Source organism: Dendrobates tinctorius, unplaced genomic scaffold (assembly GCF_039654945.1).
Source record: "Dendrobates tinctorius isolate UK_male_01 unplaced genomic scaffold, ASM3965494v1 ptg000250l, whole genome shotgun sequence".
Classification (NCBI taxonomy): Eukaryota; Metazoa; Chordata; class Amphibia; order Anura; family Dendrobatidae; genus Dendrobates; species Dendrobates tinctorius.
Window position 1 is genome coordinate 37,729,076 of NW_027361917.1, and position 14,019 is coordinate 37,743,094.

At 39.6% G+C, this 14,019-nt stretch overlaps 1 protein-coding gene across 6 annotated transcripts in view; it reads left to right on the forward strand.

The window, feature by feature from the left end:
• The window catches only part of EPM2A (EPM2A glucan phosphatase, laforin), a 183,675-nt gene that overhangs the window by 66,421 nt on the left and 103,235 nt on the right, over nt 1–14,019 (forward strand). The window contains exon 1 of one of the 6 annotated variants that reach the window (XM_073557623.1): nt 11,029–11,163. The exons of 4 other annotated variants lie outside the window; for them this stretch is intronic. The gene's annotated coding sequence lies outside the window, so the exon portion shown is untranslated. Of the gene's footprint in view, nt 1–11,028; nt 11,164–14,019 lie in introns of those variants that run through there. One more of the 6 variants, XM_073557624.1, reaches the window with a different exon arrangement.

The window sequence follows — 14,019 nt, forward strand, 5'->3', positions numbered from 1 at the left end:
GTCTCTTTTAGGTGGCAGGGTATTGTCACAGGGATATCACAGCAGAGCGGGGACAGAAGATCATGTTGTCTGGTTACACAAACTCCTGCACACTCTAGAACTGCTTCATCATCTTATTAAATAGTGCAGATTTTTCATTGCCCTGTTATGGCAAAGGTTAATTAGTTCAGTTGATCTCCAGGAGCTCTTCATCTTGAATTGTCTCAGCTTTTCTGTGTTGGCCACTCCCCGCTTGTGTATATGCTTGCCATTGGCACTTAGGAGTTAACAGGAATAGTTCTACTTCCTGGTTTGGTGTTGAAGGAGAAAGTTCAGTGTTTGGAGGTGGTGATCAGAGAGTTTTACTAGAGATTGCTGTATGGAGTTGGTTTGGGTGTTTATCCTTATCCTCTCACATATGGTTTCCCCTTTCTTTACCTCCCCTGTTTCAACTCTGTTTTGTGAGTGCTTTTGTATGATTGTAGTTTTCTTATATCCAAATCTGTTTATCCGTCTGCCTGTTAGTGTTTTCATATGCACTTCAGCCCCTCACCTCCTTGGGTGGGGGAGGTATCAAATCAGGGTTAAAGGGAATCTGTCACCTCTTTTTTTGAATATGAGCTGCTGGCACCGACATCAGGGGCTTATCTACAGCATTCTGTAAAGCTGTAGATAAGCCCCCGATTTAATCTGAATGATAAAAAAAGAGTTAGATTATACTCACCGGGGGAGGGGCGGTCTGGCCGATGGGTGTTGCGGTCCGGTCCGGCGCCTCCCATCTTTTGCTGCTTTCTTTGAGGGCAGAGCAGAGTCCTGCAGTGTGCAGGTGCCGGGAGAGGTCCGGCGCTTGCTCACTGCAGTATTCTGCTCTGCCCTCAACACGGCAGAGCAGTGCACCTGCACCGGAGCCACAACAGGAAGGAAAGAAGAGGACGGCATCGTATGAAGATGGGTGGCGCCGGACCGGACTGCGACACCCATCGGACTTCCCTTTAAGTTAGGAGTGTAGCTATGTACGAGACCCCGGCGACTTCACCATCCAGGGTAATCCAAGGGACAGGGAAAGACTAGGGCTCCCTTAGTTCAAAGGACCAGGTCCATGACCACAGTCATTTCTCTCTATGTGACACAAGGCACCATGGACCAGTTGGAATATATCAAAATACTGGAAGGTCATGTTGTCTTATGCTGAGGAAGACATGCCCTTGATATGGGGGGTTCAACAGAGCATATTGACTCCAAACACACCAGGAAGTGGCAACCAAAATCAAAAAGATTGATGTTATGAAGTTGCCAGCCCATTTCCCAGACCTCAATCAGATTGAGAATTTGTGAAATGACATAAAAAATGCTGTTGTGGAATGCAGTCCAGTCAGCTTGGGCTGGAATATCTGTTCGCAGATGTCAGATATTAGTTGACTCCATCTCACACAAACGTAAGTAGTTATCTGAAATAAAGGTTATAAACTAAATTTTAATTCAGTGATTAACAGGAAAGCTAAAGGCCCCATCACACATAGCGACTTACCAGCGATCCTGACAACGATATCAACGTGTCAGGATCGCTGGTAAGTCTCTATGTGATCGCTGGTGAGCTGTCACACAAGCAGCTTCACCAGCGATTAGCACAGCGACGCCGCGTGCTCGGCATCGCTGTGTTCATGTCAAAAATAGAATTAAAATAAAAAAATATCGTTATTCTCACCTTCCGACGACCCGCGCAGCATTCCCACCTCTATCCACGGTCCGGTCCCAGTAATCCTTTGCGAGAATTACCGCGATGACGTCCGTTCTCGCGGGATCGCGAAGTCTCGCGGTCATTCTTGCAAAGGATTACTGGGACCGGAGCGTGGAGAGAGGCGGGAATGCTGCGCGGGACGTCGGAAGGTGAGAATAACAATATTTTTTTTTTTTTTATTATTATTTTATCGCTGATCGCTGGTCTCCCGCCTGTCACACGCAGCGATGCGTGCTGGCCAGCGGGAGATCAGCGACGAAAGAAATGTCCAGAGATTTCCCAGAGCGATCAGCGATACCGGCAGGGGGGCCGGTCGCTGATCGCTGTCACACACAGCGATCTCGCTGGTGAGATCGCTGTTGTGTCACAAAACTTGTGACTCAGCAACGATCTCGCTAGTGAGATCGCTATGTGTGACGGGGCCTTTAATCTGCAAACAAATTTCAGTTTATACTGTAAAGATTAGAGTTTGTAAATCATCATTGAGAGACTGCTATTTTTTTTGAGAATCCTATTATTCCTTTTTCTTCATTTTCAGTTTAACGATTCATATTTTGTTCATGTTTTCATTTGGAATTGAATGTACAGTTCTCCCAGTGCATTTGAGTATATGGAAATACATGCTATGATAGGGATTTAGCTTTTTATCAGTTGTTTTAAACACACTGCTATTATTTTGCACATAACTATAGTAAGAGAAAGCAAATATTAAGCATTAAAGGGTGCCTTTCACTGCATAGTTTGTTCAATCTCCCCTTAGTGCACCAATACCAGGGTCGGCGTCAATACCCGTGCAAGTGGGGAGCCCACTCGCCGTTCAGTGGGCACCCCCACCTGCTCCGGCACTTGTGATACTTCCCGTTGCACCGCTTTGGCGTCTTTTGCGTTCTCTATGACGTTCACGTCAGAGTGCGCGATGATGTGACTAGTGTGCACCCTCTGCCTGAACAATCACAGTGCAGAGATCCGGAAGAAGCTGACGCTGAGGAGTCTGGAGCAGAGCATCAGCCAGCGAGGAGAGGTGAGCATTTCATTTTTTTAACGTTTGTAGCATCTTATGGGGCCTATTACATTTGGTACAGTATATGGGGCCAATTACATATGAAGCATCTTATAGGGCCAATTACATATGGAGCAGTATATGGGCCCAATTACATATGCAGCATCTTGTGGGGTCAATTACTTGTGGAGCAGTGTATGGGGCCAGTTACATATAGAGCATCTTATGAGGTCAATTTCATATGGAGCAGTACATGGGGTCAATTACATATGGATCAGTATATGGGGCCAATTACATATAGAGCATCTTATGGGGCCAATTACATATGGAGCAGTATATCGGGCCAATTATATATAGAGCATCTTATAGGTCCAATTACATATGGAGCATCTTCTTGGGCTAATTACATATGGAGCATCTTATGAGGCCAAATACATATGCAGCAGTATATGGGGCCAATTATATATGGAGCATCTTATGGGGTCAATTACATATTGAGCAGTATATGGGACCAATTACATATGGAGCATCTTATGGGGCCAAATTCATCTGGAGCAGTACATGGGGCCAATAACATATTGAGCATTTTATGGGGCCAATTACATTTGGTGTATCTTATGGGGCCAATTACATATGGAGCAGTATATAGGGCCATTTATATATGGATCATCTTATATGGCCAATTACATATGGAGCATCTTCTGGGCCCAATCACATGTGGAGCATCTTATGGATCCAATTACATATGGAGCAGTATATGGGGCCCATTATATGTGGAGCATCTTATGGGACCCATTATATTTGGAGCATTATATAGGACCCATTCTGTTTGGAGCAATATGTGGGGCCCATTATATACTGGAGCAGTATATGGTTCCCATCATATACTGTATGGAGCATTTTATGAGGCCTATTCTGCGTGGCGCTTTATGTGGGGCCTATTCTGTATGGAGCATTATATGGGGCCCATTCTGTTTGGAGTAATATATGGGCCACATCATATACTCTATGGAGCATTATATGGGGCTCAATATTCTATATGGCACACTATGTGGTGCCCATAATGCTGTATGGAGGACTATACTGTCCGGTTTCTGAGCTATTGTAGAATTTACAACAGATATCACTCATGCAATCTAAGAAGTAACTGAAATCTTTGGCATTGTACTATACCTATATTTCTCTGCTGTATCTGTGCATCATGAATTATGGTATTTGCTTAAGGGGCAAACAGAGACTTTTTCACCTGGAGCCGGCCCTGACCAATACCCTAAATGTAATTGGCATCTGTTTTCCGGCACAGCAGAATGCTCAGAAGGGAAAGAGCAGCATATCATCCTGCAGATTTTCTGTTGTGGTTTTGGCCGCCATAACCCATTGTAATAATCAGCAAGAGATCAGAAATTGTATCTGATCATATTAGACCTACCCAATAAGGTACAATGAAAATAACAGCAGGGCTAGGAAATTAATAAAACATAGCTTTTAATAGATTTACCTAAAAGGTTATCAGCCTGTGTATACACAGGACAAACAAACATTAATTTATCAAAGTGCAAGTGCTCATGTTTAATGGTGCTCTAGTTAAAAGTTTGGTTTGATCTCAACAATGCAGTTTCTTACTCCTCTCCATTACCTTTTAGGTAAATCTATTAACAGTTATGTTTAATTAATTTCCTAGCCCTGGTGTAATTTTCATAACCCACTGTAGCAGCCCCGAGGTACCAGAACAGCAGAATTGCCACTCCCATAAGTGACCCTATTTTACAATCTACACCTCTCAGTTAATTCTAAATTTTGTTTTAGCCTCAGATTTTACATTGTCACTCAGGGAAATGGGTCCAAATGGCATCAAAGTTTGTCACACAATTTCTGCTGAACGTGGCAATACCCCAGTGGATGTTGCTGAGTGAAAATTGAAAATCTGCCATTGAGGTGCCCATACATTGTGCCCAGTTCATTGTCAGGATTCCTGCTGTCCTTCTGGACCTCTGGTGACTGCTATTGTTTACTTTGCTAATTTTGCTGCAATTTCATTACTTACCACTGGAGGCTGCTATTGTGTTCTGCAGTTGCTCTTTACTAAGATGGCAGATTCTGAACTTGTGGAATCCATCTTGTTTCCTGTTTGGGCTTACTTAAAGCAACATGGATCTCTCAATCATTGCTTGAGTTTTGTGGTTAGCTGTTAGTCTAGTTCCAGTCTCTAGCTCCTGGACTGTTCTAACTTATCTTCTAATTGTTGCCGGTTCCTTTTCTATCGCCAAGGACTTCTATTACCACTTGCTGTTACTTGCTTTTCCTCCTCCGGTCACTAGATTCCAGCAGTGCTGCAGCAGTATCATAACACTCGTGCTTCAGGAGACATGGACCCCGTAAATTAAGTGGGCTCTCATCGCCACAGAGATGCTAAATGTGGTTTAGGCACACTGGAGTTCAGAAGAACCCCTATATTTTCATTGACAGATGACGGACTTCAGTGGGGACTTGCTTTTATATCAATTGAGTTGAAGGTTTTATTGGGAACAAGATACATAACATTTTGGATCACATGTATCCTGCTTTCTACACTGAGCAGTTTCCATTCAAGTCTCCAAATAATGTGATTCAGAGAATTTCCCTTAGGGCTCATACTCACTTGCGAGATACTCGCACGATTCTTTTTGCAAGTGGTCTAATAGTTTTTCCTATGTAAAAAAATAAACAAGGACAAAAAATATATACCACAAATTTACTTTTACAAGAAATAAAATCTTTTACTCTATGCTGAATGGGTCCGATTTTTAAAGGATTAGTAGTCATATGTAAGTGACAATAATTACAGTTACCGCATTTAAAGTTCCCTTTTGGTGAATTTTTTTGTAACCAGTATTTATCAAGAGGTAACAAACGATTATGAACTATAAGATCAGTTATATTATTAGTGAGTTTATATGCAAATTGCGGAGCCATAGTACAGATTTCCTGCAAATCTTTATCAGAGCGCAAAACATGCCGATTTTTTCTGATGGCTGTGTGTGCAGAGAAGAGCGACCAAGGTTATTAGGGAACTGGGGGGTCTGCAATACCAAGACAGGATATTACACTTGGGGTTATTTAGTTTGGAGAATCGAAGGCTTAGGGGTGATCTTATTACAATGTATAAATATATGAGGGGACAATACCAAGACCTTTCTAATGATCTCTTTACTCTTAGACCTGTGACGGGGACAAGGGGGCATCCTCTACGTCTGGAGGAAAGAAGGTTTAAGCATACTCACAGACACAGATTCTTTACTGTAAGAGCAGTGAGACCATGGAACTCTCTGCCATATGATGTTGTAATGAGTGATTCCCTACTAAAATTTAAGAAGGGACTGGATGCCTTTCTTGAAAAGTATAATATTACAGGGTATATACACTAGTTTCCTTAGTGTTGCGTTGATTCAGGGAGCTAGTCTGATTGCCGTATGTGGAGTCGGGAAGGAATTTTTTTCCCCAATGTGAAGCTTACTGTTTGCCACATGGGGTTTTTTTGCCTTCCTCTGGATCAACATGTTAGGGAAAGTTAGGATAGGATGGGTTGATCTAGATAGATGGCCTTAAAGTCTCCCTTCAACCTTAATTATTATGTTACTATATGTAAGTGACAATAATTACAGTTACCACATTTAAAATTCCATTTTGGTGAATTTTTTTGTAACCAGTTTTTATCAAGAGGTAACAAACGATTATGAACTATAAGATCAGCTATATTATTAGTGCATTTATATGCAAATTGCGGAGCCATAGTACAGATTTCCTGCAAATCTTTATCAGAGCGCAAAACATGCCAATTTTTTCTGATGACTGTGTGTATAACCCTATCAATGGAACTATGTTTAAAACTAAAGAAAAATCTCTTTTGTGGATTTATTTCACTATGTATTTGCTTTTTGTGACATTTAGTGACCCTCTTTAATAAATCGCTTTGAGATATAGCTTTAACCCGTTCATGAGCTTCATTCAGAACGCCAATGGGATAACCTCTCCTCAACAAACGTGTTTTTAATTCCTCAATTTGTTTATTACAGATATCATCGTTATTGTTCAGTTTCCTTAATCTAACCATCTGACTAAAAGGAAGCCCTTTCTTAAGGCCCCGTCACACTAAGCGACTTACTAGCGATCCCGACACCGATCTCAAGGTGTCAGGATCGCTAGTAAGTCACTATGTGATCGCTGGTGAGCTGTCACACAGACAGCTTCACCAGCGATCAGCACAGCGATGCCGAGCGCCCGGCATCGCTGGCCATCGCTGTAAAATAGAATCAAAATAAAAAATATAGTTATTCTCACCTTCCGACGTCCCGTTCAGCCATCCTGCCTCTCTCCACGCTCCGGTCCCAGTGATCCTTTGCACGAATGACCGCGAGATGTCACGGTATCGAGGGATAACAAAGTCTCGCGGTCATTCGTGCAAAGGATCACTGGGACCGGAGCGTGGAGAGAGGCAGGATGGCTGAACGCGACGTCGGAAGGTGAGAATAACTATATTTTTTATTTTTTTTATTATTTTTTACACCTGATCGCTGGTCTCTCGCCTGTCACACACAGCGATGCGTGCTGGCCAGCGGGAGACCAGCGACCAAAGAAATGTCCAGAGGTTTCTTCCAGCGATCAGCGATACCGGCAGGGGGGCCGCTCGCTGATCGCTGTCACACACAGCGATCTCGCTGGTGAGAACGCTGTTACGTCACAAAAGTTGTGACTCAGCAGCGATCTCGCTACCGAGATTGCTTAGTGAGACTGGGCCTTTAGTTTGCATGGGATGTGCACTGTTAAAATGTAAGAGTGAATTAGTCGCGGTTGGTTTTCTATGTACCCTGGTGATCATATTACCATCGACAATATCGATTTTTACATCCAAAAATTCTATATTTTTTTGTCCAAAGCAGGAGGTAAATCGCATATTATCTACATTGATTTTGTTTAGATATTTAACGAAATTATCAAAATCATTTTGAGATCCATCCCATATGATGAAAATATCATCCACAAATCTCAGGAAGATGCGGATGTGTTTTAAGAAAGGATTGGAAATATTTGTAATATATTTTTCTTCAAATGCTGCTAGAAATAAATTAGCAAAAACACATTCTACGGGCGTCCCCATAGCGGTACCGATTTTCTGAAGATACCATTGGTTCAGAAATTTAAATGCATTGAGGTAATACAAAGTCCAATCCATCTAAAATAAACGTAATCCAATCAGAACTTTTGTCAGAATTCATCAAGATTTTTTGAATAGCTTCAATAGCATTTTTTTGAGGAATCCGTGTATAAAGATTCACTACATCAATTGTGGTTAAAGAAAAACTTGACTGCCAATCAAAGTTTTTTAAAATGGAGATAAAATCCCCTGAATCTTTTACATAGGAAGGAATCTGAGAAAGTAACGGTTTAAGGAGCCAGTCTAAATATTGTGATAACGGCTCTGTCAATGAATTAATGCCCGATATTATGGGACGACCCGGGGGTTGCGTAATAGACTTATAAATCTTTGGAATGCTATACCAATGAGCATTCTCTGGGAAATCAGGCATCAGATTTTCAGCTCTCTTTTTTGATAAAATGCCATTTTCAACATTTTTTCTCACTCAAAAAAGTTCTCAATTTGTTTTTAAATCTTTCTGTCAGATTGCAATCCAAAGGGACATAAGTCGATCTATCCTCCAATTGGGACAAAGCTTCCTTTATGTAATAATCCCTATCTAGAATAACGATATTTCCTCCTTTATCCGCTTTGCGGATTACTACATCATCCCACTTTTGTATATCATGTAAAGCCTTCAACTCCTTATCCAGCAAATTTTTTCTAGGTGTATTACTAAATCCTGAAATAAATCGATGACATTACCTGGAGAAATTGGGGGCATGTAATTAGATTTTACCCCTCCTGTGAAAGGTTCTACAGAGATTAAAGAATTGGTGTTGCTCACTGACTCATTACTCACTAACGGATCAGCTATGCTCATCAGAGTAACAATATCATTAACATCTATTACGTCAGATGACTGAAACATGAAACCTAAGGTTCCTATAGTAACAGGATTCTCCTTAATCTCATCACTGTTAACTTTGTTCTCATTGACATTAACAAAGGATTTATGTAAATGTAACTTTTTAATTGATTTAAAAAGCTCAATTTTAAAGTCCCTTAAACCGAATGGTTAAAGTAAGCAAAAATTCAGTCCCTAAAGGTACTGTCACACTAAGCGATATCGCTATAACTTGTGACGTTATATTGTGTCTGATACTTACCTACAACCCGCTCCCCCGCTTCTTATCGCTGATCGCGCGAGAACGTCCTGGACTGTTTCTCGTCGTCAGCTTCCTGCGGCGCTTCCTGCTGTGACGAAGAGTGACGCGTGGAGCCGGGCGGGAGGACGCAGGGTCACCTAGTGTGACAGGTAAGTAGCGACCCCCGTCCCCAGCGATGTCGCTGGAGAGATCTGCCTGTGTGGCTGCTCACTAGCGACCACTTAGCGATGTACCAGCAATCCTGACCGCGTCATATCACTGGTCGGGATCGCTGGTACATCGCTAAGTGTGACAGTACCTTTAGAGAGCACCGACAGGTGATCTTCTGTTAAAGTTCTCTTAGATAAATTCAGAACGTGTAGATCGTCACACGCATCTATTACTTCCTCCACATTACTTGTTTGCATTTTTTCTTGGAATTTCCAATTTCTGCCCCCTCTTCTTGTCTTTTTTCTAAAGGGGCTGATGATCCTGCTGTTTCTTTTGGACAAACTATCATCTCCTCCGTAGCGCTAGAATCAGAGTCCGTGATCCAGCCATCAGAATAAACTTTCTTTTTTCTTAATCTCAAAGATCGATTTTTATTAAAAAAAGCTCTTTTTTATTTTTAGAATTCCATGAAAAAATATGTCCAGTATCAAAATCCATTTTATCCCGCAGAAATTTTTCTTTTGTTTAGTTTCCATTTGAATGACCACTAATTTCCTTTCTAATTTATTCAGAAAATTGGTGCTTTGACTTTCACTTAAACGTGAAGATAATTCCTTTTTTGCTTTCTCCAACTGTTCACATAAAACCGCATATTCTTTTTCATTTTGACTTGTGACTAATCTTAATAACTTTTTAGAACAATCCAAATGAATAAGTTCCCATTCTTTCAAAAATTCCATATCATTATTGAACTGCGAAATTTCCTTGAAAACTCGAAGTCCTATTGGTACTCGTTCACATTCAATATAAGATTTAAGTGACTTAATAGTCCAAAACAACCAGATTTCCTTTTCAGCCAGGGAAAAGATTTTAGATCCCAGGGTCTTAGTGCTAATAATATGCAACTCTTCTTTGTAATTGCAGTCAGCAAAAAATACCCCCGCATCCTCTCTGCCAGCTAACAGTCCTTGCTTAGTAGCACTGTGTTCAGCCTGATCCATAGTGTCTTCAGACGAATCCATGTTGCTATAAATTCACAGGTGAAAATTCAAAAAGCATGGGCCTTGTGCTCAGTTCTCAAGACAAGTATGCAATTCAATTCAAAGAAAGCCCAAATGAACGGCACCAAGGCTCTAATCCACCAGTCACAGGTCAAGGATCAATCACAGGCACACAGTGTGTAAAAAAACACTGCTGAGACTAACGGTGCTCAGTATCAGAAAAAACATGCTGAATTTAAAACAAGAAGGGAAGAAGATGCGGCACTCACCCAGATTTTCTGTGCAGTGTTTCTTTATTCAACCATTAAAGGTCACACAATAAAGGACGGGCAGATACCATGAGGCATGCGGGGAAAAAAGACAGATGACAGCTGTTTTGCGTACACAGATGCTTCAACAGGTCCAGGTGTGTAATTACGTGATGTCATTTCCTTAAATAAGTCTATGACTAACAACAGGTGAACATTTAAACAAACATGCATGGACATTTTCGATTAAAAACAAGTAACATAATTACATCTTTATGCTGCCTGCAGGAACAATCACAACAAGAATTTTTTTTAAAAAAGTGTATAAAGTTCCTTACAAAAAATTATTTTCTTTACAGAAAAAAAAAAAATTTTTTGTAAAATGAAAAAATTTTTTGTAAAAAACTTTTGTATAAAAAAAATTTTCTGTAAAGAAAAGAATTTTTGTAAGGATCTTTATACACTCTTTTTAAAAAAAAATTCTTGTTGTGATTGTTCCTGCAGTCAGCATAAAGATGTAATTACGTTACTTGTTTTTAATTGAAAATGTCCATGCATGTTTGTTTAAATGTTCACCTGTTGTTAGTCATAGACTTATTTAAGGAAATGACATCACGTAATTACACACCTGGACCTGTTGAAGCGTCTGTGTACGCAAAACAGCTGTCATCTGTCTTTTTTCCCCGCATGCCTCATGGTATCTGCCCGTCCTTTATTGTGTGACCTTTAATGGTTGAATAAAGAAACACTGCACAGAAAATCTGGGTGAGTGCCGCATCTTCTTCCCTTCTTGTTTTAAATTCAGCATGTTTTTTCTGATACTGAGCACCGTTAGTCTCAGCAGTGTTTTTTACACACTGTGTGCCTGTGATTGATCCTTGACCTGTGACTGGTGGATTAGAGCCTTGGTACCGTTCATTTGGGCTTTCTTTGAATTGAATTGCATTGCATACTTGTCTTGAGAACTGAGCACAAGGCCCATGCTTTTTGAATTTTCACCTGTGAATTTATAGCAACATGGATTCGTCTGAAGACACTATGGATCAGGCTGAACACAGTGCTACTAAACAAGGACTGCTAGCTGGCAGAGAGGATGCGGGGGTATTTTTTGCTGACTGCAATTACAAAGAAGAGTTGCATATTATTAGCACTAAAACCCTTGAATCTAAAATCTCTTCCCTGGCTGAAAAGGAAATCCGGTTGTTTTGGACTATTAAGTCACATAAATCTTATATTGAATGTGAACGAGTACCAAGAGGACTTCGAGCTTTCAAGGAAATTTCGCAGTTCAATAATGATATGGAATTTTTGAAAGAATGGGAACTTACTCATTTGGATTGTTCTAAAAAGTTATTAAGATTAGTCACAAGTCAAAATGAAAAAGAATATGCTGAGCTTTTTTTAATAAAAATCGATCTTTGAGATTAAGAAAAAAGAAAGTTTATTCTGATGGCTGGATCACGGACTCTGATTCTAGCGCTATGGAGGAGATGATAGTTTGTCCAAAAGAAACAGCAGGATCATCAGCCCCTTTAGAAAAAAGACAAGAAGAGGGGGCAGAAATTGGAAATTCCAAGAAAAAACGCAAACAAGTAATGTGGAGGAAGCAATAGATGCGTGTGATGATCTACAAGTTCTGAATTTATCTAAGAGAACTTTAACAGAAGATCACCTGTCCATGCTCTCTAAGGGACTGAATTTTTGCTTACCTGAACCATTCAATTTAACGGACTTTAAAATTGAGCTTTTTAAATCAATTAGAAAGTTACATTTACATAAATCCTTTGTTAATGTCAATGAGAACAAAGTTAATAGTGATCAGATTAAGGACAATCCTGTTACAATAGGAACCTTAGGTTTCATGTTTCAGTCATCTGAGGTAATAGATGTTAATGATATTGCTAATCTGATGAGCATAGCTGATCCGATAGTGAGTAATGAGTCAGTGAGCAACACCAATTCTTTAATCTCTGTAGAACCTTTCACAGGAGTGGTAAAATCTAATTACATGCCCCCAATTTCTTCAGGTAATGTCATCGATTTATTTCAGTATTTAGTAATAAAAGATGTGGAAGCTGTTTATTATGATACACGTAGAAAACATTTGCTGGATAAGGAGTTGAAGGCTTTACATGATATACAAAAGTGGGATGATATATCACAAAGGTTATGTCACTGTCAGGTGACCCAATAACCAAGAGTGTCACTCATTTCATAAAATACATGTTTTATTAAACATTAATTGACAAACAACCATAAAACCATTGCCTCAAACCAACACTTATAGGAAGGAGAAACAGCAAAAGGATACTCAATTATATGATGAGTCAAAATTTAAAGAAAATGACTACAGTATCCTGAATAATATAATATGCCCAACAATATACTTAGTATTTATTGATTAGATACATTTTTAATAAAACTATAGAAAATTGCATTCAAAAAACCTGCATAGGTGTGAATAAAATTTACTGCCTTAATTTGAATAGAATCTAACACATAATTCACACCATTGAATAACTATTCATTAATCAGCTGTTCCTGCAGCTACACCACAATAGCATGGCTGTAGAAAATTGCCTGCGAAAAACCTGCATAGATGTGAATAAAATTTACTGCCTTAATGTGAATAGAATCTAACACACAATTCACACCATTGAATAACTATTCATTAATCAGCTGTTGCTGCTGCTACACCGCCATAGCTTTACACATATAATATGCCCCACAATATACTTAGTATCTTTAATTAGATACAACAGGGCTAAATGGCTGTAGAAAATTGCATGCAAAAACCTGCATTAATATCTCCACTTTTGGTGGTGTCAACACAATATACAGTACCAAAGCTTATGTTAGTGTATCGGAGCGGGGTTTTTTGTTTTTTTTTCTTTCTTAGATTTATTTTTAGTAACCTCAGTAGTGGCATATGATATACAGTCACTATAATCAATATATATTCACTATTTTTTTAAAGTTAAAAATATATAAAAACATAAATATAAAGACTGGGTTCACTTCACTTTTTTGCACCTATATGCATTATATTTAATGGATAGGTTTTTATAAAAATATAAAAATTTGTAATTAAAATTTTTTAAAAAATAATAATTAATTTTCACTGCACTTTTTTATGTCACTTCGCACTTTTTTGTATTTAGTGCGTCACACATTTATATATTAATATTAAATAAATCTAGGCACTGGCTGTTTAGGTCAGTGATAATATTAAGTGTATCAAATTAAGTCAATAATAATTCTATTCACTTGCACGCTATTTGTAGTTTTAGTGGGAATTAAAATAGTGAACTCTGGTACAATAAACTGGCCTGCTTTGTCTCACTCGCACGGCTGTCTGTCTTTCAGGCATTTGGTGGGTAAGAAGTGCGGCGTGTCTCCTTCCTGCAGGGGAGACTGTCTGCGCTCTGCTCAGCCATGTGCAGGTTTGATGGTCAGCGCTGTGTGTTTGTTTCAATGTGCGCTGAAGCTAAATGGTAGCTCTGTATAATGATTTGACTGATGGGAGGCGTTATATCAGGCAAATACTCCTCTTAGAATACTTTGACTGCAACTGGGCGGTCTTGATTCATATAGCTCCTCCTTTCAATGATTTCATTGGAT